Source organism: Camellia sinensis, chromosome 2, assembly GCF_055761805.1.
Source record: "Camellia sinensis isolate YWXY chromosome 2, ASM5576180v1, whole genome shotgun sequence".
NCBI classification, from domain to species: Eukaryota; Viridiplantae; Streptophyta; class Magnoliopsida; order Ericales; family Theaceae; genus Camellia; species Camellia sinensis.
Genome location: NC_138962.1, coordinates 114,874,733 through 114,902,268, shown reverse-complemented (window position 1 = coordinate 114,902,268; position 27,536 = coordinate 114,874,733).

The following is a 27,536-nucleotide window of genomic DNA, read 5'->3' as shown; positions in this document are numbered from 1 at the left end:
TTAAGTGACAAACATTTCACAATACTGACATTGAAAACTTTAAAAGATTGTTTAAAGGGAATGGCTCTCATGGACAGTGTTCTTTTGGGAAGTTAGTAAAAATTCAGCTTCCTGTTTTTTATTAATTTTGAATCATATTATCTCTCACACAACTTACTCACAAAAAAGTAAAATAAAGTAAAAAAGTCAAAAAATTAATTTTTTACCGACTTCTCAAAATAGGCCACAACATATGCATTGGGATTGAGGCAACAAAACATTATTATACAACAATGGCCTTTTAAAATGAGAAAAATATTACACATAATAAATACGAAGGTAGGTCCCACATAAATGCAATAAGATATTTTGTTTAGGATCACTTAAATAGTAAATTATTAGCCCTTCCCTGTTGTCAAAGAAAATATAATAACAAAGTAGGCAATCTTTTTAGTTTTGTATTACTTATGCAACAGTCAAAAACTACTTAGCAATACCACCCAAATTTTGGAAAAAAATCTTCTACGACCAAGTGTGAGAAAAGTATTCAAAAAGTACTAAAAAAATAATAAAATGAGTGACCCATATTACATCGAATTTAAATCTATATTGTGCCAATTCATTTTCGGATACTTTTTTTTTGGAACAAAAGTAGTAGCTTTTCCGAAAATCATAATTTAAATAATAATAATAATAATAATAATAATAATAATAATAAAAGAACAGGATAAATTGATAAAAAAAAAAGAAATTAAGGTTAATTACACTCACTTTACTCAAAATTCGTAGATTTTGACCCCTAACTATATAAATGCATGACTTTCATATTTTAAGTCATCTTCAAACTGGTGTATTTGTGCGATTTTTGTAATTGAGGAGTGAATATGTACGAATTTATAACGAGAAAAACGTGATGTTTATTAATAGTTGAGTGAATTTTGATGTAATTAACCAAACATTAATCTACTAAGAGAAAACAGAAGGAGAAGAAGAAAAAGAAAAAGAAAATAAGAAAGAAATGAAGAGAGACAGAAGAGAGGAAGAACTTACCCAAATAAACTAAAATGGCAGCGACAAAAGCGTAAAAGAACGTTGCAATGACAAGGATCCATCATCAACATCAACCATCAACCATCATCCATCCATCCATCAAAGAATAAAAACACAGGAGTCAGTCAGTCAGTCAGAAACCCACCCACAAGCATGCCATGCAAAGCAACAGATGCTGTTCGGCACTTTCACTTGTTATTATTATATCTAATAACAAACATAGATTGCAGCAGATCTCTTTGATTCTATCATTTATTTATTTTCAAATACAAATCTATGCTGAAAAGTTTACAAATTAAATTAATATTAATTAATTAATTAATTAAAGATTGAAGATTGATGATATAGATATAGATATAGATATAGACATAGACATAGATATAGATATAGATATTCACTTTGTCTTCCTTTCTTGTTTTGAATGCTATTCCATGAACTCTTATCCCACAGATGAGCTTCAAACCTCCCTGTCCATCTGTGCCTGTCCACAATCAAAATCTCAATCTCAATGCCATTTTTCATTCATTTGATTGTCAATTATCAATCCAAATTCTCATGCATGCAAACAAATGAAGAGAGAGAGAGAGAGAGAGAGAGAGAGAGAGAGAGAGAGAGTTATTGCTATGAATTATTAATTACCTGGTGACTCCTCTGTAAATGGAGCTTCTTCTGGGAGAGTTGGGATTAATAATCTTCTGGGACTTGCTTTGGTTGAGATTTTTATTGATAGCTCCTCTGGGTCTGGATCTGGGACGCTTGGCCTTGGGCTTGGGCTGGGCTGATTGATCATCATCAGGATGAGCAGGATGAAGATCAGACTCAACACTTGAAGTTGAAGATGAAGACCAACAAGAAGAAGGTGACCTCTTCATTTTGACCTCTGCTCTGCTCTCTAAGCTACTTTAGCTAGCTTTCTCTCTCCTCCTCGCTTCACAACAAAATACAAAATGTGGGTAGGGAGAGAGAGAGAGAGAGGGGTTATGATATGGAGTGGTGGCAGGTCTAAAAGACTCTTATGGGCTTGTTTTCTGGTTACCTAAAGTGGTTTACCAAATCATGGAGAGAGGGAGAGGGAGAGAAGAAACTTCAGAAAGTGAAGCTCGCTTTTAGTTTTGAGAAGGGGTGTGAAGCTTTTATAATGTAATAAAAAAAAATAAAAAAATAAAAATGGTTCAGCTAACAAGTGTTTCAAAGGTATCATGAAATATATATATATATATATAAATTATGTAGAATTCTAGACATTTTTTAATTTATTTTATTATATTTTTTATTTAGGCTGTGGTTAGTTGAAAGATATAGGAAGGGACTTGAAAATAAAAGGGAAAATATACGTGAAATGTGAATAAAATATACCTACATTTCACCTAGTTTTACACAAATTTTTTTTCTAAATCCATTTTCAAATCTCTCAATTAAACACGACGTTAGTTTAATATTTTTACAATTTTTACAACGAGTAATGTTTGGAATTTTAAAAAAATTATCAAAAATTTTACATAGTACTTACATGGGTTTGAGACCAACATATATGTGAGTATTGTAAATTTTTTGACAAACTTTTTGAAATATGTAGCATTTTTGTTACCACATGTTGCAAAAATCTCAATACTAAACAACGGGAAAAACTATCAATGCAATGTATACGTTATACAAAAAGTATAATTATTTTGTATAATTGTTATCACAAAAAGTATAATTTTTACTACAAAAAATATTATTTCAAGGGTGCACATTATAATTTTGTAATTTGTAACTTTTACTGCAAAAATAATTTTTCTTCTGATGTGCACTTTTTTAATGTGTACATTAACAATACCCATAAAAACTTGTTAGTATTTGTCATAAAACAGCAATACTACATATTATCATATTTCTTACTTTTTTTTTTTTCTCACTCCTAAACACATAGTAATTGGGACGACATTAATAAAGACATATGGACCAACTTGTATCTCGGAGTAAGAAAAATGAGTAAAAAAATAGAATTATATGTAGCATATTCCATCATAAAAATATGAAAAATGTTACATATAATCTTTTATTATTATTTATTATTATCTCTTTTTCTCACACCAAGACGTAAGTAGACAAGTCTCATATGTATTTATGAATATGAAACCCATTACTTTGTGTTTAGGAGTGAGTAAATGAAATAAAAAATTGAATTACGTATAGCATAGCCAAGGACGGAGCTACATAGGGTATAGGGGGCACGTGCCCCGTCCCTCATATTTTGAAAATTACACTTTTATCTCTAATTAAATTTTTTTTTTCATTTAATTCCATTTTAATTTTCAAATATGTTTTAAAATGTTTATATCTCATCTTTCTTTTTAATAAATTCCTTATAATTTACCATTACAAATCTTTAATTTTATCAAAATATTCTTTTACTATTATTTCTATTTCTATCTCTCTCATTTCTCTATTGTTTTTCTCCATATCTATTTTATTTTATTTTATTTTTTTGTATGCATGCTATTACATTTTAAATTGTGATTATCACCATATTTAGTAACTAAAATAGCAAATAAAAGCACCAACTAATTAAAACTTATCTAAGACTCATAATTTTGATATCACGTTGTTCTTTGGTCATTCTATACTAAATATGAAAATTTAATTTGGTAAATTTTTTTAATTGATATCACTAAGGATTAATGGTATCCCTGTGAATGAAAATCCTGGCTCCGCCATAGCTCTAAAAATATAGAATCAACAAAGAACCACCCTGGTCCGAAAAATGGTTTAACCATGAGTTAAAGTTATGAGTGGTAGGTTAATTAAACTCGAGAGATTTAATTTTAAGTAGTACCCACCCAACAATTGGCTTAAGTCGCAACCATGCTACCAATATGTGCACTCTCTATTTTGGCACTTCTACATTTTCAAGAATCTTTCTTTCTCTCTCTATATGGACATACAATATATATATATATATATATACGAGAATAGAAGGTAATACATATAATTAAAAAAAAGTCTGAGCTGCCTAATTTGTCAGTTACTTTTTTTTTTTTGATCAGCAAAGAAAATCCTTTATTGATGAAGAAAACATACATTACATATGAGATAGCATCAACAAGGAACAGAAAGAAGAGAGGACAAGAAAAGAAACCGAGCATAGTGTTGGTGAGAAACCAACACTTGCTCGCAAGACCACAAACACTAGAAGCCCAAACCCAAAAACTAGCTAACAAAGCTTAAACTCACTGAGAAACTCCAGCTAAGCTTACTTGAAGCCATCCTTTAACTTTTGAGACCAAACCCACTGAAAAGTAATTTGTCAGTTACTTTGTGAGGTTGAGTTCGAACAACACTTCCAAACTGAGCGTTAGGGACTCGTGTGAACATGTTATATGAAGTGTAGTAACAATAGCAAATGACCTCACTGTGTGCTTAATTACGGGTTAAACCCTCCAAGGATCCACCTGTTATCAAAGTTGTAACAGCTTTAAAAAAGCAAACTCATGTTAAGAAGACAAGTGGCCTTGGCAGACCTGGAAGAGTCCCTCCCTCCCTCTATGCATTTCAAAGTAATCAAAATGTTGTATTTGTTTTTATTTAGGGGGAGGTCCACTTTCTTTTTTTGATGACTCGATATCGAGCTCAAAAGACTGACTAATTCGTAGGACCAATTCCACCATTCACTAGTGGGAGACCCATTTAAAGCCAAGATAGAACCCTGTATGGATTAGCCCTAAGAAATTATTTGGACATAGGAGGTTTTGAACTTGAAACCATGGACGGAGCACACTCTCAAACACCAAGCCTTAATCACCAGGACAACCCCTTGGAGGTAGGAGCTCCACTCTCTTATTGGATTGGAGGGTCTAGTTTAGTGTAATGTGTACTTAGTTTGTGTTTATTTCAATGATATGAATTGCTCAATTTTGACTGCCTTTCTAGTGGATTATTCATGTAAAATATCAAGATGATCTGATATCGATAGCCACATGTTTAGATCACATTCATCTTAAAAAAATAGATGATCTATTTTTAAAATCATAATTATCATCCATTTTTTTAAAGAAAAATGTGATATAGACATAAAGCTATCGATATCCGGTCAACCAAAGTTTTTGCATGGATATACTAGGAAGGTACTAAAAATTGAATGGTTTGGTTTACCAAGGTGGACTTGAGGTGGTTCCAAATTGCCTTAAATTGGACTCTAGTCCAATAGTCCAATTAATGGACTAGAGAACAAAAATAACGCTCGGGATTGGGATGCCCTCTTTTTGCTTTGAAGGTTGGGCTTAAGTAGTATTTCTCTCTTTTTGAGTTGTGTTGAGTGAGATGCAAAAATCGCAGTGTTCGGTCAATAGGCCAAATCCTCTGCTTTTATGATTAAGTAAATACTATCACCTGTTGCTGGGACTGTTGGGGAATTTTCAAAATGGTTTTTAAAATGTATAGTTTAATTTTTGGGTGTTTTCAAAACCTTTTTTGTTTTTCTTTGGAAAGCTTGAAATAAGCTTGGGGACTTTGTTCCATATCGGAAAGAGAGGAAACATGGAGCACTTAATAAAGTGGTACATGGAATATTTCTTTGAATATGGAATTGTGAGGTGAAAGCTAGTGTGTATGCACCCACACCGCTAGGATGGTGCTTCGCACCATCCGCACATGCGCGCGCGTGGTGTGGACAGTGGGTCGTGTGGCGTTTGATGGTGCACTTTGCACGGACACATCGGCGCTATGAGGAAGCTTTCCTATTTGCATCGGATAGGTTGGAGTGATGACGTGGATCAACGTGGCATGGGTGACATGGAATACAGTCAGCTCCACGTAGCAGTGATGTGGCGTCCGTTGGCGATGGGTCAACCAACTAATCGAACGGTTGCGTGTCCGATCTGGAGTGGTTTGATCATAGTCGTTGATTGGAGATGCACGCGATCGTACAGATGAGATGGAACCCGATCGTGATCAGTTGTGATCAGTCAAGGCAGCTATTCAGTGTGAGAATGATCTGCACCATAGATTGTCGATCCAACGGTCAGATCTGATCGGATGCGATCAAAAGACATGACCATTCGATCAGATGCATCAAGGCATATAAATAGGCTATGAATTCAGCCATTTCAATCTATCCAAAATCCTTAAAAGCATTCCTGCAATTCTCTCTCTCTTTAGAGTTGTCAATCAAGAGTTTCTTAAGCAAATTTCTGTTTTTCTTATTGGTAATCAAATTCTGCAGACTTGATTATTAGTGTCTTGGTTTTCTTGATTATATCAAGAGTATTCTGATTGACTGTCGTTAGTGCAGACGCCGGTAGACTTGATTTTTAGATCAGGCTTCATTGTATCCTGGAGGCGAAATTACTGTAACCCCCTGCACACCTTTTGGTGGGTGCAAATATTGTCTTTAGGAAAGTGACTAAGTAACGCAACTTGAAGCACTTAATTTCTGTTTTACATAGACAAGTTCATTGCCAAGTTTTAAAGAACCGAAGACCACTAACTAAAGAATTCAAGACGAATGGTTCCAACAATCTAAAGACAATATTTAGATATGGTGATGCCTATTAAGAAAATGACTCAAGATTTCATGAAGCTTGACCAATTTCGATGCTGGCAAAAGAAGATGCATTTTTTTCTCACCACTCTCAAAGTGGTCTATGTGCTAACTACCCCCTATCTGGTGAAGCAAGAAAACGAGAGTATGGAGCAAACCGGTACCAGGACCAAATGGGAGAATGACGACTACATTTGCCGATAACACATTCTGAATGCGCTGTCAGAATCTCTATTCGATGTGTATCAACATCTGGAAATGGAAAAGCATCTCTGGGACATATTACAGTCAAAGTATCTCACTGAGGATGCCACCAGTAAGAAATTTCTTGTTAGTAATTTTATGTGTTTTACTGTGATTGCTACAAAGCCCATTATGGAACAATTCCATGAGATTCAACATAGTCTGAGTCAGTTTTGACAAAAAAATATGAACATGGATGAATCTATTATGGTTTCGTCTATAATAGAGAAACTGTCATCTTCTTAGAAGGATTTTACGAAAATTCTGAAATACAAAAAGGAAGATCAAACTTTAGAGGAATTAGCTCAACACCTCCAAGTTAAGAAAGAGTTAAGATTTATTGAAAGTAAAGAAAAGCAATTGGTTCAGACTTCCAAGATTCACATGGTGGATGATGGCAAGAGGTTCAACAGAAAGAACTATAAGCGCGACTCCTAATCTGAGAAAGATGCTAGGAAGCCGAAAGGCGCTTGCTGGCATTGTGACAAGCCAGGACACTTCAAAAATGAATGTCGGTCATACAAGAAGAAGCCAGGAGCATCAAATGGCAAGAACACGTTTGTGGCTGTTGTATCTGAGGTGAACATCCTTGAAGATACTAGTGATTGATGGATTGACTCAGGAGCAACAAGGCACGTCTACAACGACAAGAGTCGTTTCACTACTTATGAACAAGTAAGTGATGAATAGTTCTCTACGTGGGCAACTCTTCAATTGCTGCTTTCAAAGGCAAAGGGACGGTGGATCTAGAGTTCACATCTGGAAAAGTCTTAAGTCTTAATGATGTTTATCATGTACCTGATGTCAGGAAAAATCTTGTATCTAGAAGTCTGCTTAATAAGCATGGTTTCAAGTTAGTATTTGAGTCGGACAAATTTGTCCTATCTAAGGGTGGTATTTTGTTGGGAACGACTACACGTATCAAGGAATGTTCAAACTTAACGTTATCAATAATACATCTATTTTTGCTTATATTGTTGATTCTCTTTCTTTATGGCATGCTCGTTTAGGTCATGTTAATACTAAGAAAATGCATGACATGGTTAATTTAGATTTAATTCCTAAGTATGACATTGATATGTTTGAAAAATGCAAATTTTGTGTGCAATCTAAAATTTCTCGCATTTCATTTCCTAAAGTAGATAAAATCACATCTCTACTTGAATTTGTGCCTAGTGATGTATGTGACATGCATAGTACCCCCACTGGAGGTGGTAAGAGATATTTTGTAATATTCATTGATGATTTTTTTAAGTACTGTCATATCTATTTTTTGCATTCAAAAGATGAGGTGCTTGATAAATTCAAGATTTTTAAGACAGAAGTAGAAAATCAGTGTAATGTAAAAATAAAGAGACTTAGGTCTGATAGAGGCAGTGAATACCATTTTCCTGGATATTGTAAAAATGTTGGTATTATTCATGAGAAGTATGCACCCTATACACCACAACAAAATGGAGTAGCTAAAAGAAAGAGTAGGACATTAACAGAAATGATTAATGCTATGCTTTCTTACTCCAGTTTAAGTTTTGGTTTTTGGGATGAAGCCTTACTCATTGCCTGTCACATACTCAATAGAATTCCTCTCAAGGGAAGAAATGTTACTCCTTATGAACTGTGGAAAAATAAGAAACCTAATATAGTTTACTTGAAAACATGGGGTTGTAGAGCAATAGTTAGATTGCCTGAACCTAAAAGGAAGAAATTAGGTGAAAAAGGAATTGAATGCATATTCCTTGGCTGTGCTATACATAGCAAAGCATATAGGTTTCTGGTAGTAGAGCCCAATTGTTTCACAACCATTCCAAGGTTGGATTCCAATCAAGGAAATGAATCAAGTCATTTGATGTCTACAGAGGAAAGTGAACGACATGAACCCATTGAGCCTAATGAACCTAATGAGCCTATTGAGCTAAGGAGGAGTAATCGGACTAGGATTGAGAGGTCATTTGGTCCTGATTTCATTGTTTACCTTGTAGAAGGAACTAGGAAAGCTCATTGTAAGCAAAAAATGATTTCTTTGAATATGGACTCAGATCCATTAACCTTTGAGGAGGCTATGAAGTCTTAAGATGTTGCTTTCTGGAAAGAAGCAATAAACGATGAGATGAATTCTATCATGGGTAACAATACCTGGATACTTGCTGATTTGCCACCTGGATCCAAACCAATTGGCTATAAATGGATTTTCAAAAGGAAAATGAAAGTTGATGGCACAATTGACAAGTTCAAAGCAAGATTAGTTGCTAAGGGTTTTACTCAAAAGGAGGGTATCGATTATTTTGATACATATGCTTCGGTGGCCAGGATTGCCACCATTCGAGTGTTGATTGCCTTAGTATCAATCTACAAGCTTGAAATCTATCAAATGGATGTTAAGACCGCTTTCCTAAATGGAGAGTTAGATGAGAAAATCTACATGTAACAACCAGAAGGATTTGTTGTACTAGGTCAAGAACAAAAAGTGTGTAAACTCGTGAAGTCACTATATGGACTGAAACAAGCTCCAAAATAGTGGCATGAGAAATTTGACAAAATAATAGTGTCAAATGGTTTTAGGATACATGAATCTAATAAGTGTGTGTATAGTAAGTTTACTAGCAATAGAGGTGTAATCATATGCCTATATGTAGATGACATGCTTATTTTTGGTCCTGACAATGATGTCATTGAAAGTACTAAAAGTTTCTTGTCATCTAGCTTTAGTATGAAAGACATGGGTTTGGTTGATGTAATTCTGGGTATTGACAATAATTTGATTCTTACCCAGTCGCACTATAATGAGAAAATTCTTAAGAAATTTAATCAATATAATTGTACACCCATGTCTACACCTTTTGATTTAAATTTGAAATTGTATTCTAATACTGGAAAAGTAGTTGATCAGCTAGAATATTCAAGAGTGATAGGTAGCCTAATGTATGCCATGACTTGCACTAGACCTGATATTGCTTTTGCAGTGGAAAAACTTAGTAGATACACTAGTAATCCTAATTGTGTGCATTGGCATGCTATTAATCGAGTACTTAGGTACTTGAGGAAAACAATAGACTATGGAATAGTCTATAATGGCTATCCAACAGTGCTGGAAGGATTCGTAGATGCTAATTGGATAACTGACTGTGAAGATCACTCGTCCACGAGTTGTTGGATTTTTACTCTTGGAGCAGGAGCTGTCTCCTGGGGTTCTAAGAAGCAAACATGCATAACAGACTCAACCTTGGCGTTTGAGTTTGTAGCATTGGCTTCTTGGAGCAAAAAGACAGAGTGGCTAAGGAATCTTTTGTTAGAGATTAAGATATAACCAAAACCTATGCGACTAGTATCTTTGCATTGTGATACTGAAGCAACTCTATCACGGGCCTATAGTGTTTATAATGGAAAGTCCAGGCATACAGGACTGAGACATAGCTGTGTCAAACACTTAACCACAGAAGGTGTGATTACAATTAGTTATGTAGAGTCAAGTGAAAACTTGGCTGACCCCTTAACAAAGGGACTTGCAAGGGATTTGGTGTGGAAAACATCAAAGGGGATGTGTCTTAAGCTCACTTAACATAATCATTCCTGGTGGAAACTCGACTTAACACTTGAAGAAATATCAAGTCCTGAGTTCAATGAGCCCAAGTACACCATATGTTGTGATTGCAAGCACTCATTTTTATTTCATTTTCATCCCAAGGTTGAAGTACTTGGTACTTGTAATGTGAGAAGAAGAGGATGAGTTAGCAAACTCTTAATAAGCTTACAACTAGGTTGTTATGGTACTGTAAATTACATGGGTACTCTTAGTAAGCTTACCTATGTGAGTGTAAGAGGTGGTGCCACTTCCTATAAGTCCAAGGGCTTGACTTTAGAACACTCATGAAACAGGATATAGACATAAGGCCAATCCATGTGTCAATTTGTTTGAATACTTGAGGTGACCTGTACTGTGCGTAAGACATGTTTGGTTAATCGTATAAGATCGCTAGTTCAAAGATAAGTCTACCATACTATCTTGACTAACTTTGAGATGTCTTCACTAAGTGAATGATTCAAATTGTAAGATATCTTCACCTATACATAAGGCTACCAGGTGAACCAAGAGTCATCATCTTGTATTTTGAAAATGGTGGGGGAATGTTGGAAAATTTTCAAAATGGTTTTTAAAATGTATAGTTTAATTTTTGGGTGTTTTCAAAACCTTCCTTGTTTTTCTTTGGAAAGCTTGAAATAAGCTTGGGGACTTTGTCCCACATTGGAAAGAGAGGAAAATATGGAACACTTAATAAAATGATATATGGAATATTCCTTTGAATATGAAATTGTGAGGTGAAAGGTAGTGTGATGCACGTACACTACAAGGATGGTACTTCACATTATCTGTACACGCATACGCACATGCGCGCGCGCGTGACATGTGCAGTGGGCTGTGTGGTGTTTGATTGCGCACTTTGCACTTAGCACGGACGCATCGGTGCAAGGTGTCATGAGGGCGCTTTCCTATTTGCATCGGATGAGTTGGAGCAATGACGTGGATCCAACGTGGCATGGGTGACGTGAAATATAGTCAGCTCCACGTGGCAGTGATGTGGCGTCCATTGGCGATGAGTCAACCAACCGATAGAATGGTTATGTGTCCGATCTGGAGCGGTTTGATTATGGTTGTCGATTAGAGATACGTGCAATCGTATAGATGAGATGGAACCTGATCGTGATTAGGTGTGATTAATCAAGGCAGCTATTCGGTGTGAGAATAATCTACACCATAGATCGTCGATCCAACGGTCAAATCTGATCAGATGCGATCAAGAGACATGACCATTCGATTAGATGCATCAAGGCCTATAAATAGGCTTCGAATTTAGCCATTTCAATCTATCCAAAATCCTAAAAAGCATTCCTGCAATTCTCTCTCTCTCTCTCTCTCTCTCTCTCTCTCTCTCTCTCTTGATTTAGAGTTTTTGATCAAGAGTTTCTTAAGCAAGTTTCTACTTTCCTTATTAGTAATCAAATTCTACAGACTTGATTATTAGTGTCTTGGTTTTCTTGATTATATCAAGAGTATTCTGATCTACTGTCGTCAGTGCAGACGCCGGTAGACTTGATCTTTAGATCAGGCTTCATTGTATCCTGGAGGCGAATTTGCTATAACCCTCATGCACACCTTTTTGTGGGTGCAAATATTGTCTTTAGGAAAGCGACTAAGTAACGCGACTTGAAGCACCCAATTTCTATGTTTACATAGACAAGTTCGTCGCCAAGTTTTAAAGACCCGAAGACCACCAACTGAAGAATTCAAGACGAATTGTTCCAATAGGGACTTGATTCGCCAGTTGATGAATATTATCTTAAAATATAAAAAGTGGACACATAACATGGATCGAGTGTTTTGGGGCACCCCGACATAATACGTTTGGAATTAGTTTGAACTTCGGTGTTGGATGGGATATATTAATCCCTGTATGAGTTTGCTAACTCATTGTATGTCTCTAGGTTTGGTTAGTGAAATCAAAGATTAGATCTGGGAATTGACTATTAAGAGTAAGAAGGGTTTAATAAAACCCTACCAATCCTTTCAGTTCCTAAACCTCTACTCTTGACTTTAAGGGGGATCAATTTTGAAAATAAAACAATTCTATGTTTGAAAGATCTAAATACTATCACTGTAAATGAGTTTGATTCAAGGTATAAATCGATTGTTGAATATTATCAAGCTTATCTTTTTGTTAAAAAATGAGTTCTAATATTATGGTATATGAATATTATCATGTTACTCACTTTTAGTGGTTATGTTTTTTTTTTTTTTAATATTGTAAGTACTCACAAGTCCAATTAGTGAAAGGTTCGGTAGCTTGTTCAAATAATATTGTCCATGTCCAAAGTTTTAGAGTCAATCTACATACTATTGGAAGGGTCAAAAGTCTAAAATTAAGTCCAAATTCCATTATTAGGGAAATTTTATGTTTACCAATTTTGAGTTCAAATGTCCAAAGAATAATGCAATGGGTATTATCATGTTTATTATAAAGGGATTATGAAGTTGGTCCAAATATTATTGAAAATGAATATTATTGTGTTTTTTAATTTTAGTCCTAAAAGTAGTCCGATTGAAATAGTCTGAGTTCGTGAGTTGAGATACGGGTCCAATTACTATTGAAATGAATATTATCGTTTTTTTTTTTTATCAAGTTTTGTCGAAAACTAGTCCAAATACAATTGATGAATTAACAGGGTCCAGAAATTGGTTACAAATATTATCATGATTTCTAATTTGAGTCCAGAAGCAATCTAAATACTATTAGTAAGTTAGCGGGATCCAGTAATTGGTCATGAATGTTATCATATTTTCTAATTTTGAATCTAGAAGCAATCTAAATACTATTAGTGAGTAAATGGGGATTGGAAATTGGTTAGGAATATTATCATGTTTTCCAATTTGAATTCTAGAAATAGTCTAAAGACTATTGGTGAGTTAACCCTTGAATGCTTTGAAACCGATTTTGCAACTTAGAAGAAAAAATGGAAGTTATCAGCCAAGCATGACGACTATCTATGTATTTGTGTGGAATTAGGCCAAACGTATAATTTCTACATCAATAAACATAATTTTAGGAGTGCACACTATAACTTTATCATTCATAATTTTACTACAAAATTCATAACTTTTCTTATGATGCGCACCTTTTTTGGGTGTACATTAAACAAGGGTGATACTATGGTACATTTGAATGTACCATACATCAGTTGTGAGATTATGTGATTTGATGTCATAACTAATATCATATAAATCATAACCATTATCATATTAACTTATAACTTAGTTATATTTTAGTTATTTATATATACCATATTATCTCATAACTATCATATAACTAAATTATTTTAATAATTTAATTTTGAATTGGCAACCGGTCTAACCGGTTGCCAAACATAGAGCAAAGTAAATCAGAGTAGTCCAACGGTCCCAAGTCAGTTGCCTCCATCTCTTGTTCTGGTTCGTGCTCTTGCTCTTCTCTTCTCCTCCCTCCTCTCTTCCACCATAGCCGAAGCTGCAGCGATTGTCGAAGACCACCAGCCCCGTCGGCATCGGTTACGAAAAAGAGGGCAAAGGAAATTAGAGGAGTCGAGAGGTCCCAAGTCAGTTGGCCTCCCTCTCTTGCTCTCGCTCTTGCTCTTCTCTTCTCCTCCCTCTTCTCTTCCACCATAGTCAAAGCTTCAGCCATTGCCGAAGACCACTAGCCCTGTCGGCGTCGGGGCCACCGTTCTCTTAGTGTTGACATCTTTCTTCATAATCTCTCACTCTCTCGACGTCAAGAACTAGTTTCTTCCATTCTAATCGAATATTTCCAAGAGATATTTTCTGTAGCTCAGGTGTGTTTTTAACTCGAAACTTCATCTACATTAGGGCTTTTGATTTGAAAACCCTAACCCTTATTGAATATCTAATATTAAGTTTGGTGCTCAATGAAAATTAACATATGTATCCAATAGCCGTGCTACTTTGATTTCAGAACACTGTGAAGAATGAATATCTGATATTAATTTTTATTTTATCAGTTTTTTCTTTTGAAAAAGTTCAAAATTTGTAATCCAACTATTGGCTCTTTCTCTATCTCTCTTTGATTCTATCTATAATCAGCAATGTCATTAATCACATTCCCAAATCATCCTCTGTTTCTTTTGTTTCTGCATTTTTCTCAATTTTCTGGGAATTTATTAGCTCTTTGTTTGTTTTTTTGTTTTTATCTTTTTACTTTTTAATTTTTTTAAAAACCAATAAAATTGATAATTCTTTTATCTACACTCCCTCTATAAATAGCCAACTCTTTGGCTTGATTAACATGCATCCATAGACCATCTTCTTCAAAACTACCCAATATGAGAAAGATTTTGAGACACTCTTTGATTAACACGCATCCATTGACCATCTTCTCCAAAACTACCTCTACAATCGCCCATATAGCTACCAACATTTGATATCTTAGCTAATTTCTTTTGTTATGCATTTATTATCAATAATCGGAAACTTCTTCTCCCGGACTAGAAAAAATTGTTGCATCTATTACAATCATCTGAATTTGCTGTCCCCTTTAACTTTGAACCCCTTTTCTTGTTGCTTCCCTTGGAAAGTTCTTCATTCTTCGAGAGACGCATATGATGGAATCTGCCCGATAACAAAAAGCCGGGGCAGTATTTTTGTTTCCAACACCAAATGGCGAGGTAATGCCCTAGTAGTGTTTGATTAACAATTGAACAGTAATCTTGGATGGCCTATTAACAACTCCTAAATGCTATAATACCTTCAACAGATTATTTCAATTAAGTTACGAAAACAACACATTCTTTTGTAGTATCTACTTTTACATGGTCTATTTAATGTCTCCATTGGTTTCTTAGCCAGTTAGAATGATGATGAAAGTTGACTCTTTGATGTTATGATTCCATGCATCTTTATATTAGAGGTAAAACTAATGCTTCATATTTTAGGTAGATTTGATGGTTGATGCAACCATGTCTGTTTTAGAAGTCCTTAAAAGTTTTCTTGTCTTTTTGTTTACTTGTTTTCAAATGCCGATACATGAAAAGAAAGCAAACTATACGCAAGTTTGAATGAAGAGAAAGATATGGGTAATATTTTGGGGCATAATACTTGAGAATTTTGGATAAATTTATTGTTGTTATGGTAAATGTACTGAAGTGAACTGCTAACTTTGGCCATTAAGTTTCTACTAAGCTTAGGCTATATTTGGTCAACTGATATCATTACTAGAACATTCTTATCAATTTTGGGTTTGAAATAACTAGTTTGGTTTATCAAATGAGAATTGTTATATGTTAATCACTTAAATAAAGGGTTTGTAGGAGTTGTGAAATTTGAAATTCAGAAAAAGCTTATTTGGTGCATCTATCTGCCTTATTTGGTAATCTTTGTTTATCTATTAGCCAAACATGATTCGTTTGACCAAATTATTTGGTTTATAACCAATTATGTAATAATCAGATTGGGCTTGAATATAATTAGTCCAAGTCAATAATAACCTTAATGTAATTGATAAATTTGAGAGTTCAACTTGGCTCAGTCCAAAGTGACTTTTTATTGGGCTACCCTGATTTGGTCACTTTGGGTTGGATCTATTTGTTTCTTGGGTTAATTAACTTCGTTAGGCCTATTGGGGTTTAGATTGGTTAGGTTCTTAGAGCTATCTAGACTATCAGTTCAATTTAGGTTTTATGGACCAACCAAACTCACATTGCACATATAATGCATGTATTAGTCAAGAAGACACTTGTTTATTGAATATTCATATTGTGAGCCATTTTGTATGACTTTTGATGAATTAGTTGAGAATGGTGCACTAGCCAGTGTAGGTTGTACCCTGAGAGATGCTCAGATGTTGGTAGTGTTTTTTTTTTTTTTTTTTTTTTTTTTTTTTTTGGGTGAATAAGTCATAAGATAAAACAAGAAAATTTACAAGATTTTGAGGGGTATACCCCACTCCCTACCAAAGCTATACATAAAAAATCAACTAAAACAAAACAACCACAAATAAACTATACTAACGGAAACTAGGAGACAAAATAAAGATGTTGGACCATGCAACCTGTTCAATGTCCATATTTAAACCCAAAATAGGGCGAATGAACAAGTTCAAAACCCCAAACATCAACAACATATCACAAAATAAAGCGCTGCCATCAAGCTCTTCGCTCATATCACTCCAAAACAGAAAAACCAACAGCTACAATCTTCTAGGACTAGACAGCTATAGACTCAATACAAATAAAAAAGAAAGGAACTATTACAATATTTAAACGAAAGACAAAGTATTTTCCATTTGGAGATTTTCCACTTAGACTGGCGCAACAGTGCAACCTGGTCTTTGTGTCTCCATCACTCCCCGAAGCCTCCAGTTGGCCAGAACAAAGTTGCTGTCCACGAGACTTCTTTCCCAACATAGAAAAATAGTAGACATGTGAAACAGAGTAACCTGGAAGTAACAAGTACATAGAAAAATAGTACACATGTGAAACAAAAAAATAGTCCACAGAAAAAAGTTGCTGTGCAGACTTCTTTCCTAAAATAGAGTAACCTGGAAGTAACAATAGTACACATGTGAAACAAACAAATAAGCAACACCCATAACACAGATTATAACAAAGCTCACAGTTTAGGAGGGCTGAATCACTCAACCCACAATATTCACACTCCTCAACAAAGAATAACAGTGTTGAGGGCTTGGTTAAAATCATGGTACAATGAGTGAGAAAAAAAAAACTACATCAACACTCCAACAATTTATAGCTCCCCTCTCTCAACCCTCACCAACAACATCCCCTATCCAGTAACAGCAATTATATAAACCTGTAATAGCACACAAGAAAAAACAATTACATTAGCACTCAATTTCTGGCTGCCATCACTCAACCCACTTTTGGAGAACTCGCAACTCTCATTTATGGGCTTCATCATTCTATACCTGCAAAACAGAGACACATTAACTAGAACAATCAAAACCATCTCACTATAGAAGCTCACCACACTCAACCCACAATAGATGCTCATCTTCACTCGATCCACAGAAGGTACCACTCCCCTCAATGTTTAAGGATGGTTGTAGGTAACCTCCACTGTTGAAGAAACCAGCTTATAACAAGCTCATTGTTTGTCTTTGGCATCTCTCATTTGGAGAAGACATTTAAAAGACAAGGTCAAAGGTGCTTCCGCCCCATCATTCTCATTGAAAACGTTATCAAAGAGATGATTCCTTTTTTTTTTCTTCTTTTTTTCTTTTGTTTCTTTTTTACACAAAAACTTTAGTTGGTTATCAAAGAGACTACCCTTTAAGAATTTTAGTTGATTATTTTGAAGCATGTAGTTAAGAAGAACAAGAAATTGCAAAAGCCATTGCTAATTATGGCTTCCAGGATGAGTAGGTGGTCTCAGGGGAACTTTTGGCATATGATAGTTCTGGTTGTGATAGTAAGGTTTTTATTGACATGAGGATCACAGAGTGCTGCCTATCTTAGATTATCATTTTGTTATATGCTTTTTAGTAAAATTTTCATTGCCATACAAAAGAAATTAAGGAGAGAATCTTATAATGGAAAATTCTGACTTGCGAATTCAAATCATAATCTGAAATGCTACTTCTTGATGACAATTTTGATTGATGAAACTCAAGAGGGAGTAACATGCTAAAAAGTTGTGGAGGATGCTTCAAAATTTAGGGGCTTCAAATCATAATCTCAAATGCTCCATTGTTTTTTTTTTTTTTTTAAATCTTTTTAGCTTCTATGTATTCTATCTCAGATAGTTTGCATTGTGGCACCAAGTATATTATTTGGCAATATTCTTCTGTGTTAAAGTTGCTTGCAACTATAATTTTATTAATTGTTGTTGTTTATTGCTTTTTCTACAAGAGCATGAAGATACTTGAAATAGAGTAATGCCCTTAAAAAATTATTGTACTTCTGGTTTTTGAGTCTATGATTTATTTGGACATTCAAGCCCCATCAAAGATGTAAGGACATAAATCTACAGTTGAAATCTTATACTACAATGTATTGTAAATATGATTGTAAACTACTGTTGACTCTAATCCCCATTGTCAATTTATGCAATTTAGTTGAATTTGAACTCTTAAGCTTAGAATTTAATTTTCTTTCCCTCTTTAGGAGAATCATTAAGCTCTAGTTAGCGATGTGATTATCTAAGATGGCACTCCAACTATATGATCTAGTTAGCCATGCCATTTTGTTGGAATGGTACCTGAAGGTGGAACTTGTAGACCTCTTGTACAAACTTAACAAAATGATAAGGATATGTAATGCAAAAGCTTTCAAAAAAATGAGAAATAAAAAAAAACCTTCAATGAGCACAGGCCAAGACATAGAAGGTAAGTTAAATTTAGTACAATAACAATGATAAATACAAGCAAATTAATAAAGAAAATAGAAAAAATAAAAATCATCTGGATTGAAATAAAGTGATGATAGGATTACCCCCAACATTCATGTCAAATAACACATCTGACCGCATATTGAACTAGTAAACACATAGATCCTGATTTTCCATTAAATAACAATAAAAATATCAAAATTACTTGATTCGAGAAAAACCTATTTTCATTCAAAACCCTCAAACTTCAAAGACACTAAATTGTTAATTTACTTCTTATTTTTCTTTTTCTTTCCTTTTTTTTTTCTTTTTTTCCCCCTCCCCCCATTTTTCTTTGTTGTTTATTGCTTTTTCTACAAGAGCATGAAGATACATGAAACAGAGAAATGCCTTTAAAAAATTATTGTTCTTCTATTTTTGGGGTGTTTGATTTATTGATTCATTCCAAGCTAGAGTTTATATGGGTTTATGTGTGGTATGTATGGCCATGCTACTACACCCCTTTTGAGATGTGTACCATATGCAAATTATAACATTTGGCCTAAATTTCCAAAGGATTTACACTCTAACATGTATCCTAATTAATATGCTATGTATTTATTAGAGTTCTACAACCCCTCATGTGTAATTGTAATTATTTCACATTTTTCCATCAATAATGGTGCCCTTTCATATATACTATTTTCCCATCACCTCATTAACTCTTTTACAAATAACAACTTCATTTTGGAATTTTTAAAGTTTTGGCATGTTCTTTAATGTCTTTTAATTTTTTCCCCTCTCCCGTAGTGTTGTGTTTTGGTTGAAATGCTTCGTTCCTTATTTTTGGCAGGTAAAAGGAGAGCCCAATACCTCTTACATTTGTGCTTATATTTCGATCGACAGAGTACACTACAGCCATTGACGTATAGTTTGCTGGTTGTGTTGTTGCTAAACTACTTCTTGGACAGGTACATATTTTGTCCTACAAGGTCCTCTAAGCTTCAGTAGATTTAAATTATATGGTCTGTGTGATGGCCAAATTAAAAAGCAAAATATTTATGATATAACTTGTACAGTCACACCCGCATTCATCACATTTTTTGTATTAAAAAAAAAAACTAAGATTAAAAGTTTAAGGTCAAAGTTAAAAATTGTGACCTTTAACCAATTTTGTAGTAGTGCTCATATATTAGTATTATTTATTATGAATCTAAAGTATCAATGATAGAATAAATGTAAATAATAAAATCAAATAATAAGCATAGCATTAATACAAGAGAAGCTCTATTCACAGTCCAAGATTCAATTGTGAGTGGCAGTGGGTTATAGCAGTAAGCAAGGGTCCTCAGTGCATCAAATCTTTAGTTGGTGTATGCATATTACTGAATACAACTGTATGAAATCATTCTCCCATTTTCTAATTTCTTGTCTTTTGTATTCTAAAAAACAAATTGCCTTCCTAAACATTTAGAGTTTTCAAGTGCTTTATGTGGTTCAGGCCATCCCCAAACCCATGCAGAGAATAAAAAAAAAAATTAGCAAGATAAAATATGGGAAAGTGAACCACAACATAGCTAAAACCAAAGCAAGTAAAACTAGTTAATAAAGATATTCAACCTTCTGACTGTACATATAAAGTGAGACTTGAAGTAGCAAAGGAGTTATACATAACCATGACATCGTTTTTTATTTTTTTCTACAATAGTCCCAAAAATAAAATAAAAAACAATGTTGTTTTTATTATCAATTCGTATAGTGCCAAAATATTTGGCTCCTTTTTGCGACAAAAAAATTTCCTTACCAAATTACAAATTTCGTCTAAAAAAATTAACTTCTTTAGTCTGTTTATTACGGTAATATGACCTAAGCTACTGGGGTATCATTTTTTGTTTATGATTAGAATTTTTTTTAGTGTCTTTCCTTTTTACATTGGAAACATAGTCTTTGTTAACTACATTATTATAAAAAAAATTCATTCATGTGTGCATGTCGTGCATTTGATGAATGTACTGTAACCTTTAAGATTTTTGTTTCTTTGTTTTTTTTTTTTCCTAATCGAAGATATTATGAGTTTATTTTTCTTGTCTTTCTTCACAAGGAATTTTGATTGAAGCCTGATGGATAAATCGACTGATCCTCCAAAGCGCCCGATCACTCCATTCATTTTCTTTTGGTATTTCGTTAATATCTATTTGTATGTAGTTATATATTTTCCATTATACGAATTCTTATATTCATTTTCATATGTTTATAGCCAAGAACAATCAATGGAGTTAAAAAAAACCCAAATGAAAGTAGACATGAAGGTAAGTGCAACGTATTCTTGTTGTTTGTGGTATTCCTCTTGTACTTGTAAGCTTGTATGTAATTGTTCATTGGGGACAAATGGAATCAACTTCCCGAAGAATAAAAAAATAAGTATATACAAATGGAAAAGCTACAATTTGAACGATATGCCCAATTAAAAACTGTGGTCCAACAGAAGCCTTCAAAAGTAAAAATTCAAACCCGGATTGAGCTTACATCGATTTGTAAGATTATTAGAAGGCTGGACAAAGCACAACAACAAGCAGTGACTGATATGGGGTTTCATGGCATCCTAAGCCTTAGGTGCACGCACATAGATCATGACTTGTGCCATTGGTTAGTTCAGACAGTACACCCGCAAGTATCCTACTATCAATTAAAATAACCAAACAAAATAAAAGCACACCTGCCAGTGCCCTGCTATCAATTCAAAGCAAATAAATTCAAAAAAACAGAAGCAAGTAGCCTACTATCAATTAACATGAAACAAATAAATAAAATAGCACACCCGCCAGTGCCCTACTATTAATTGCAAACAAACTAACAAAAAAAGACAGCACACTCGCAAGTATCGTACTATCAATTAAAATAAACAAATAATTAAAAAAAAAAACACCCACCAGTGCCCTGCTATCAATTCAAAGCAAATAAATTCAAAAACACAGAACCAAGTACCCTACTATCAATTAACATGAAACAAATAAATAAAATAGCACACCCGCCAATGCCCCGCTATCAATAAAAATAAACAAATAAATAAAAAAAAAGCACACCCACCAGTGCCCTGCTATTAATTGCAAAAAAAAAAAAAAGATAGCACACCCACAAGTATCCTACTACAAATTAAAATAAACAAATGAAAAAAACACACCCGCCAGTGCCCTGCTATTAATTAAAAGCAAATAAATTAAAAAACACACCTGCTAATGCAACCGCTAGAGAGGAAGGGATGGAAGAGGTATAGCTTTACTTCTACGTTAAGATGGAGAAATTGAGGACACATGACAAACAAAAACAGAACATTGAAATAGAGTTTGTAAAGAAGACAATACGTAAGGAAATTAATGATTGTGCGGAGAAAAGAAAGAATCTATGTACGAAAAATATTATTTTGCACATCTTTTGACATTAACAAACTGCATAAACAATAACTATTGGACTACTGGATTTGGATTATTTTTATTGGATTTTCTGATCTTGATAAAACTTTTATGTTGTATTTGGATCATGGATATGAGTAGAAATTTGAAAAGGAAATGGAAAAATGTGGGTGAAATGTCAATGAACTATAATTACATTCAACACACCTTTTCCTTTTCCCTTTCCCTTTCCATTTCCAAATCCCTAGCTAAATCCATGATCCAAACATAACATTAAGGAAATATGATGGTTTCAACGTTATAGAAAGCAAAGCACATTCACATAATTTTCTTCTTCTTTTGTGCTGGTTTATTATTTTCCAAAAAAAATTCAAAATATAATAAAAATGTGGGAGTGTATTTTCTAAATGATTTGAGCCAACATCAATCCATATGTTATAGTTACATGAAGTTATATATCATAAAGTGAGTAATTATAAATGACAGCAACTATGGCTTTGGTTATAATTCTTGCTTAACATAAATTAATTATACATAGAAAAGTTCCTAGAATTTGAATGTTTGGTATAGATTTAACTTGATGTGAAGCGGGCCACACCCTATATCAATGAAGATCATTGATTAGATTGATGATGCTAATAATGACAGCTATTAGGACATATTGGTAGTTTACCCTTTTATTTGTTGCTGGATTCAATGTGATGATAATGAAAGTATTTTTTTTTTTACTTAAATTACTTCATTTTTGACACATGGTGGCATAGGCAGCATCAGAGCTAATTCGAAGTTCTGCTGAGCCAATTCTCGAGCAATATAGATCAGTTATCTTATCATCTCTCAAGTTTTCAAAGTTGACTGTTGGTACTGTGGCTGCACAATTCACAAGTTTGTTTTGATTTATGTTTGATCTTTGATGAGGAAGTTTAACTAATTTTTAACTAGTTAAATGAGGAAATTTAACTAATTTTTATCCCAATGCTTTCATACATTTTGGAAAGAATTGGACTTCTCAATTTACAATTACATTCTTCTAAGAAAATCAAATGAGAAAAGAATGGCCTATCAGATTGGATTGGTCTAAAGTTATTGCACATTAGCAAGTCAGAATTCACTCCACAACTTCTGTTTCTTTAATCTTTAAATATATATATATATATATATTTTATTTTTCACTTTATGGAATTATTATGGCTAGAGGTAGAGCCAATCATCTTCAAGAATAGACACAAGAATTGAAGGAAATAATTTAAATTTATTTGGACCATCAATTTTATTTTATTTTTAATTTTTTTTAAGGTATTTATAGAAAATTGTTGATCTTTTTAGGTGTTCCAATTATTGAAGGTGATGCTAAGGGAATCACGATGGAATTGAAAATGCAATGGGATGGAAAGTATCATACTTGATGTTAAAACTAAAGTCGGCATTGGATTACCTATACAGGTGATCTTCAACTTATTTCTCCTATCAATAAAACTTTTTCCTAGTAGCAAAACTATTACAAAACTACTCTGAAATTTATTTTATTTTCACTTTTTATTTATTTATTTATTTTTTGTGTGTATAGTACTTTTAATACTTATTTTATAGATAATCAATGTGTTCTCTTTCACTCTCTCTGAAGAATAATAGGTGACTAAAAAATTGGATAACATGATATAAAGTAAAGAATGTTCGATTATTGGAATTTTACCATAAGATGCCACTTTAATATTTTTTCGTATATATTTTCATCTAGGAGAAAATATTGGATTCACGGGAGTTTTCAGATTAATTTTCAAACCACTAGTTGACGAGTTTCCATATTTTGGGGCTGTTTGTTATTCTTTGATGGAAAAGGTGGGTACTTTGTATCTTTGTCACTCTTTGAACTTATTAGTCTAGTTTCCAACATTTTGGAAGTCATCTTCATGATAAATCACGCAAATTTGTGCAAATATTCATATATTTATCATGTCATCATAAAAAGAATTATATAAAATTTTGAAAAATTACTATGCACTTGATTTTTGATACTACAATTCCCCCTATGATTCTTCCACAGAAAAACATGGACTTTACACTAAAAGTTGTAGGTGGGGAATTATCAGCAATTCTTGGAATTTCTTATGCTATTGAGGTTTGAGAAATTTTATATTTTTATTTTATTATTATTTGTTTCGCACTCGTGTGTAACTGACTAACTTATCTTTAGACAGGTTATATATTCTTTACAATTATGGATGTAGGGTTTTTGGATCCTTAGGTGTGTCGTAACATGAAGCTGTCATTTTTATTTATGTAGGACATGATACGAAATGCTATTGAAGATTCTATTACTTGGCCAATTCGGAAAATTATACCCATCTTACCAGGGGATTACAGGTATATCACTATTGACAATATCCATTGTTTGATCGACTAAGGTTGTGTTTGGATCTAGTATTTTAGAAGGGATTTAGGAAGGGAAATGTGACAAAGAATTATCAATGCATCTTCATGAACTTACAATATCCAATTGTTTGTCTGTGAGCTTGTGAACTATAAAACCTTAATGGGTTTATACAGTAACATCAAAATATCCATTTGTTTCTCAATTTATACAATTCCTAGAAAATTGCTAAAGGTAATACATCTAAACCACTTTAATTTTGTTTCTCATAGGAAAATCAAGCCACCACAAGAGTAATTGTTAGAAAAATTAACAGATTTCAATAAGCAAATAAAAAATTAGTCTCATATTAGGTACATAAGTACAAAATTCAATTACCCACATATTAGATTTCACACACAAGCCAAATTTCAAGTATATATATATATATATATGGAATTAGCACAACTAACAAACATAAAAAACCTAAACCTATTCAAATCATACTTTCCTAATTTTATAAACCAACCCAGTGAGTTCACAAAGGTGAAAGGGATAGTTTCGAAAAGGGGATTTCGGTCTAGGGTGTCATAGAATGGAGATGGAGAAAGGGAGAGAAGCAAGTTGTAAAGCGAGAGAGAGAGAGAGAGAGAGAGAGAGAGAGAGAGAGAGACATACATTGAGGCATGTAGCTTGCTAAAACGAAGAGGAAAAGAAAAGGGCAGAGGAATAAACTCACTCTTCGGTGCTTGGTGAAGAGGAGCTCCGGCGAGATCCTATAGAGATCTTCGTCAACAGCTTTGGGTGCTTTTCTCCGTGGTGGAGGATGCGGCGGCGAAAGCAAAACAGGTCTCGGCGGTGGCAAGGGTAGTGGCAACGACCGAGAGAGAGAGAGAGAGAGAGAGAGAGAGAGAGAAATTTTTGAAGACGTTTGGGATGAAGAAAGGGTCTGAGGGATTTGTCATGAAAGGAGGGAATTTTGATTTTCACAAAATTTGGATATTTGTTCCAAATTTTTGATGGAAATTATTTGGGAGAAATTATGTAATAATCATAATAAAAAAATTAAAACATTTAGTGTCTTATAATAAAATAAATTATTAATTTATAATTTTATCAATTTACACTCAAATTTTTTTTATTATTTATTTTTAATATAAATCCTCATCTATTTTTATTAAGTAAAATTAATAAAAAAAAAAGTATTTTACTCATCAACTACTAAATGTATATTCACACCATTAATTGGCGTAATAAAAATATTTAAAATTTTAGAAACTATAAATATCGTAATCAAGTCACAAAGTTTTGTGATATAAAATAGAAAATGCATAACTGCATCACTAATTGGCATAACAAAATTGTTTAAAATTATAAAAAAATTCACAAATATCGTAACTAATTTCCAAAATTTCATAACATTAACCAAAAATTATGTAACTATCCACTAATTGGTGTAACAAAAACATCTAAAATTTTTAAAAACCACAAATGTCATAACCAACTCACAAAATTTAATAACATCAACTACAAAATGTGTAACTGCACCACTAATTGGCATAATAAAAATAATCAAAATTTTTACAAATTACAAATGTCATAACCAACCCATAAAATTTCATAACATCAATCACAAAATGCGTAACAACACAACTAATTAATGTAGCAAAAATATACGATTTTTTTATAAACCACAAATATCGTAATCGAGCAACAAAGTTTCATAACAATTATCATAAAATGACTAACAAATCACTAAAAATCGTATAATCACCAATCGGGATCTCTAATGATACAGATAAACACAAAATGTAATGACAATAATTAAATAATTCAATCCACGACTTATAGCCATGGAACAGAAAATGAGAGTTAGAGAAGATTAACCAATAGAGCGAAAGGAAAGGGAATATGAGAAAGAGAGACTGAATGGACTTATCGCCTGTGAAAATAATGTCAAAGATTGTAGCGATCCCAGTTTCGATCCTTCTTTCATGTTTTGCCACTTCGACTGGGCCAATCAGGGGTCGAGCTGCCCGGTCAGCTCACGGGGGTCCAGGGGCAGCGCCCCTCAAAACAAAAATGCAAAACGCATTCGAAGTTGCTTGTCCGCTCGGTTGGTCTAAAGTACGGGAGAGGGCTGCATATGCGGGGAATGAGGCCGCATGTGCGGAAAACAGGGCAAGGGGTTGAAGCACACTACTAAAAAGGCAGGTGCGGCTGGAGGTGCGGGAAGTTAGGTAGATTTGGAATTTTTTCCTTTTCTTCTCTCTTTGGGCTGATTGAATGTCACTTTTTGTATATGTCTCTCTCTAAAAACATTTCCTCTCCCTTCTCTCTACATTTCCTACCAAAAAACTCACAAGATCTTTGATTTCTCCAAATCCATTGGGATTTAGATCCAAGTCCTTCATCAAAGTTGGTTATCTAGGCGAGGGCTACGTTGTGTACGGTGGAGATCGAGTTTAGGCATCGATGAATTTGGGTTTCAACTCGTTTCTTCTTCAAACTTGAGGTCGGGATTTTCTACACTCTAATATGGTTTTTAGCTTAGTTATTTGCTATTGTGTATAGATGATGAGATTTGGTTGTGGTTTGGACAAATCTAGGATTTGGGTGTGAAATGAAAAGAGGGGTTTTGATGAATACGAGGTAAACGAGTATGAGGCTTGAATATAAGATTATGTTGTGCCAAAATAGTTGATTTTGGTGTTTGGGTTGATATTTGGTGAAAGGGGGATTTTGCCCTAATTTTGATTAAATTATTATTTTGCATAAATAATTAGGATTAACATTGAAAACGTGAAATTGGAAGGTTGTGATTATAAATGGTGATATTCAATATGTATTATCTCACCTATGGAAGTTTTGAATAAACTATTTATTTTGATATTGAACATCTCTTCAGAAATAATTACATTAGGCTATCGGTGGAGGATAACTACGATTGTTGTAGAAATTACATGAGGATTAGGCGATTTAATGCTAATCCATTGTTGGTGTCAGTGAATATGGCCATGTTATAGATACATTGTATATGTATGTTTATTGGGAGGAGAAAAGAGATGTACTCCATATGTGATTATGTTTATAAATACATGGCATATATATATTTGTTTG